The sequence below is a fragment of the Ascaphus truei genome, chromosome 3 (genome assembly GCF_040206685.1).
Source record: "Ascaphus truei isolate aAscTru1 chromosome 3, aAscTru1.hap1, whole genome shotgun sequence".
NCBI lineage: Eukaryota > Metazoa > Chordata > Amphibia > Anura > Ascaphidae > Ascaphus > Ascaphus truei.
In genome coordinates this window covers 37,160,911-37,166,237 of record NC_134485.1, presented here as the reverse complement: position 1 = coordinate 37,166,237, position 5,327 = coordinate 37,160,911, and the positions used below count along the sequence as shown (strand labels likewise).

The window sequence follows — 5,327 nt, the reverse complement described above, 5'->3', positions numbered from 1 at the left end:
GTGAAGACGAGCAGGAAATGTACTCACAATATAATAAATGAGCACATTCACATCATGGTATCTTTAGGAACCAGGGTATTGGATCGGCCGGTGGAGAAATCCCTCACTTCACTCCGCTTCCTTGTCCTCCACGAGGGTGCCCCCTCGTCCGGTGCCAGATGGATGGCGTCTGTCGTCACTTCCTGGCCTGGCGGTGACGACTTCCGGTGAGCGTAAGTAGAGCGGAGAGTAGGGGGAACGCCGGTCCAAGACTATGCCTCCGTGAATACAGCAGAAAGACAGTTCCCAAACGGTAGATACAGCTGGGCTCTGCTAACTGTCTGCAGATTTCTTTAGCTCAACGCGTTTCACTGCATGCCGCAGCTTCCTCAGGAGCAATGATAATGTCCCCTACTGGGTGCTATTTAAATAGCCCATTCAATTAGGGCAATTGGTAATGCAATCATATATAATTGACACAAGATGATGAACATCATTACACACAGAGTCTCCCAAGCTGGGTACATAATCTCTGTGATCCAAAAAAACGACGCATAAAATACTTTAATACAATTTATTTAAAAAGAACATAGAACAGAATATATACTAAAATAAAAAATTAAATACTAAAATTAATGGGTAGTCGTTAGGTCGAGATGCTTAATGGAAGGTAGAGAGAGAGAAAGAGACATATGTTAGTTGATCATAAACACAAAATATGATTAACTTAAATAAAAACATATAAAAGTTATACAATGAGAAATCCAAACTGGAAATGTAAAAGACTGGCATGACTAAAAGTGACTTAAAAAGGAGGGGAGGGGGAGGGGGAAGTGTGTGACATAGGGGAAAATTTATTTTAAAAAATAAAATAAAAATAAAATAAAATAATAACCTTGTCCTATGGCGGCGCTACATCGATGATGTGTTTTTAATTTGGCGTGGTGGCCAGGAGAGTTTGGACTCCTTCTTGTCGAGTATTAATGTGAATACGTATAACTTACAATTCACCTCTGTGACAAGTAATAGTTCCCTCAATTATTTGGATTTGAATATTTATATAGAGAATGAGATTCTCAAAACTAGGTCTTTCTTTAAGGAAGTTGACAGCAATAATTATATATTACGTACAAGCTGTCACCAGGATATATGGATGGACAATGTCCCATACAACCAATTCAGACGAATGCGGAGAAATTGCACAGACAATATAGTATTCAATGATCAATGCAATATACTGAAAGAACGTTTTGTAGAAAAACAATACAAAACAGAACTCCTAGACATGGCATTAGAAAAAGCAAATGGTCTGAATAGAATTGACCTATTAGTAGCTAAAGATAGAGAAACATCTTCAAATAATAAGAAAAATTTCGACACAGCATTTTTAACTTCTTTTAATAAAGAGTCAAACAATATAAAGAAAATAATACAGAAACACTGGCATGTTTTATTAAATGATCCGATTTTAAAAGAAGAAATCCCAGATCGCCCGAGAGTGATTTTTAAAAAGGCCAAAAATCTAAAAGGTATAATAGCTCCCAGTAATATTAAGAAAGTAGAGACAAATAGAAATGGATGGCTTCAAAAATTGGAAGGGTTTCACGGCTGTGGTTGTTGCAAGGCCTGTGAATACAAACAGCAAGACAAAAAGGGATTTAGGTGCAATAATAAAAATGAGGATTACAGAATTAAACAATACATGAACTGCAACTCTAATTATATAATCTACCTCCTGGAATGCCCATGCGGGCTCCAATACGTTGGAAAAACATCAAGAGCTATTAAGATACGTATTTTGGAGCATTTAAGCAATATAAGGCGTAGTGTGCAGTCACATAATGTCTCCAAACATTTTTCCTCTTTTCACAACTCCAATACAAAAGGGTTAAAATTTACCGCAATAGAGCATGTGGCACAACATTGGAGAGGACGAGATAGAAATTTAGATTTAAGCAAAAGAGAGATGTTTTGGGTGCATAAACTTAACACGCTGACACCACATGGTCTTAATGTTGATTTTGAGATTGCACCCTTCCTCTAGTTATTATTTTATTTTATTTTTATTTTATTTTTTAAAATAAATTTTCCCCTATGTCACACACTTCCCCCTCCCCCTCCCCTCCTTTTTAAGTCACTTTTAGTCATGCCAGTCTTTTACATTTCCAGTTTGGATTTCTCATTGTATAACTTTTATATGTTTTTATTTAAGTTAATCATATTTTGTGTTTATGATCAACTAACATATGTCTCTTTCTCTCTCTCTACCTTCCATTAAGCATCTCGACCTAACGACTACCCATTAATTTTAGTATTTAATTTTTTATTTTAGTATATATTCTGTTCTATGTTCTTTTTAAATAAATTGTATTAAAGTATTTTATGCGTCGTTTTTTTGGATCACAGAGATTATGTACCCAGCTTGGGAGACTCTGTGTGTAATGATGTTCATCATCTTGTGTCAATTATATATGATTGCATTACCAATTGCCCTAATTGAATGGGCTATTTAAATAGCACCCAGTAGGGGACATTATCATTGCTCCTGAGGAAGCTGCGGCATGCAGTGAAACGCGTTGAGCTAAAGAAATCTGCAGACAGTTAGCAGAGCCCAGCTGTATCTACCGTTTGGGAACTGTCTTTCTGCTGTATTCACGGAGGCATAGTCTTGGACCGGCGTTCCCCCTACTCTCCGCTCTACTTACGCTCACCGGAAGTCGTCACCGCCAGGCCAGGAAGTGACGACAGACGCCATCCATCTGGCACCGGACGAGGGGGCACCCTCGTGGAGGACAAGGAAGCGGAGTGAAGTGAGGGATTTCTCCACCGGCCGATCCAATACCCTGGTTCCTAAAGATACCATGATGTGAATGTGCTCATTTATTATATTGTGAGTACATTTCCTGCTCGTCTTCACGATAAAACTCTGTGTTATTTTGGTAAAGCACTATTGTTTCCCTTATCTTTGTATGACTGCATATGACTGATTGGAAGCTGCTGCCAGAGTGAAAACACCATCTTGCCAGACACCACCCCTATCTGATGTATGCTGCTGCTTGCTGCAACCCATAACCTGAGGTGTCCAAAGATCCATCACAATTACAAACCTGCACTTATATATCTTACATTCTGTAAGTAGGTTATTTAAAGAGCCAAGTTCCACACATTGACATTTATTTTTCATACTACACTATGATGAGTTTTGTATTTTTTTCTGGGTGTTCCTGATGATGCTGCTCCCTTCCTGCCCTGGATCCTAAACTGTTGTAAGGGAATCAGTGCATATTCCCTGGAAGGTTGAGAGAATTCGTCAGTTTCACAAACTTTTAATTTTATTTTTTTGAGCACTTTTATAGTTGTTAAGCGCCTTTCCAAGTCACTGGGTTTCACACTGCCCTGTTATGGGTCAGGGTTTCAAGCCACTCTCTTGGGGTACATATCTGACACTCTCCCAGAAGTCAGTGTCTCTCACATCCCCCTGTGAAGTGGGAGCATGTCTTACCCTGTATACCATCAGGGGTAAAGGAGCTAGTATGGGGCCTACTGGGCCTCAAGCTTGTGGGGTGCTGCTCCAGGGATTGTACCTGTATGAACAACATGTGCCATTAATAAACCCAGTTAGACTATACTTGTGGCTGCATTTTCTGGGACATTATCTGGGTGCAACATGGAAGATTGGTACTGAGATTCTGTCCTGATGTCTCTCTGTAGGACATGTGTGCAGAGGTACGCAATGGAGACTGGTTTTAAGGTGAAATTAAATAAGGCTTTATTGCACCTGTTGCTTTAAACACAGCAAACATGTGAAAATCCACAAACAATATCTGCTCCACGTTGGAGTATATTTACACTTGTAGTCCAGCGATTCACCAGCCCAAATCACAGAGACATTTATATATTTATAGACAGACATAGATTATCAGTCTTATAAGAAAAGTCTTATCTGTCTCGTAGTTGTAGGGGGATGGCTTCTCTCTTTTCTGGGTTGCTGCCTTTTCCTCAGGTTATCTCAGCATTCAGGTGTAGAAGTCTTGTGAGCTCCAGACATCTGTGTTCCCTCTGTCAGTCTCATCGGTGAGACTCAGGAACCTCTGCTCTGTCTGTTTCCTTGGTCAGCCCAGTTGTGGACTAAGGAATCTCTCTTCCTGTCTCAATGGCAGGCTTTTCTAACCAACCTCTAATCAGCCAGGTGGTGTTGGTTAATTGACTACCAGTAGTTAACCACCACACTGCTTAGAGGATTAGAGGCACCTTTTTGAACAGGGACCAATCCCCAGTTACACTCTCCATAACACCACAGAGTTTCTCAAGGCCTCCTGTTCGACCACACAGGTAGGCACCGCACCAGAACACACAGTAGTCGTATGATCTCACTCAGGGTGGGGAACAGGTACTATACTATAAAAGGCCAATGTTGTTTGTCTATTTGTGTCCTGTTTCGGGTATTGTATTCAAGCACTTTTTTCACCATTATTTACAGTAATAATTTATTGCTAAAACCTGGCACATTGTTTTTGGAAATGTTAATGTCTTCATTAGAATTGAATGAACGGCAAAAGCGTAAAACTTTACCAGTTTTGTGAATTTGTCTCCAAAAGCACACCCACTGGAAGAGATGGATGATACAATTAATCAATGTATTTTATTTAACTGACAGAATTTTGAAATCTTAACTTTTGTGTGGACATGCCTGCAGAACTAGTACTGTACATGAATGTTTGCAGAATGTGTCTGCCTGCAGATGTCATCAGAACATGAAAAATGTAATGATGCTATCTAGAGAAAATTATATTTGTCTAGAGAACTGGATATCAGTCTACTGTATTACACGCCAGCTACAGGAGAATTCAGCAACAAGTAGAAGGCCGCACTATTTCATTCAATATTAGTGGTTGTAACACAAAATAAGATCATATTTATCTAACAGTCTGCTGGACTGCACAATCATACAACACAAAGCAGTAATCAATATTCTGGTGTCAGGGATCCAGCAAGTTGTGGATTTATTGCAGCATTTATCCACACCTTTAATTCCCCTGAGTCCACAGTACTCTAACTTCACAAACATTAAGCTTCACATTATCTAAAGAGCTGTCACAGATATGTTTGTGCAAGTGGTTTTGTGACATGAAGGGAGTGGTAAAAGGGATGCTACCAGTTTACTTTTTTTTTAAATAACAATATTAATATTTTTTTTTTCCAATGAGGAAGACAATAAAAAAAGGAGCAATGTTATGAATTATTTGTTGTTTGTTTTACCCACAGCAAAGCTTCCTGGGACCAGAAGTCCCAATCCTACATTAATTCCCATTAACATTAATATCATTGACATTTTCTTTATGTTTCAA

The 5,327-nt window shown here is 39.0% G+C and overlaps 1 long non-coding RNA gene across 1 annotated transcript; it reads right to left on the bottom strand.

The window, feature by feature from the left end:
• Window positions 1-1,361: 1,361 nt before the first annotated feature.
• Window positions 1,362-2,898, bottom strand: LOC142490902 (uncharacterized). Its single transcript, XR_012800138.1, has 2 exons — window positions 2,685-2,898; window positions 1,362-1,605 (listed from the first exon to the last, which is right to left on the bottom strand). It is a non-coding gene; the product is annotated as an uncharacterized LOC142490902 (long non-coding RNA).
• Between the last annotated feature and the right edge of the window lie 2,429 nt (window positions 2,899-5,327).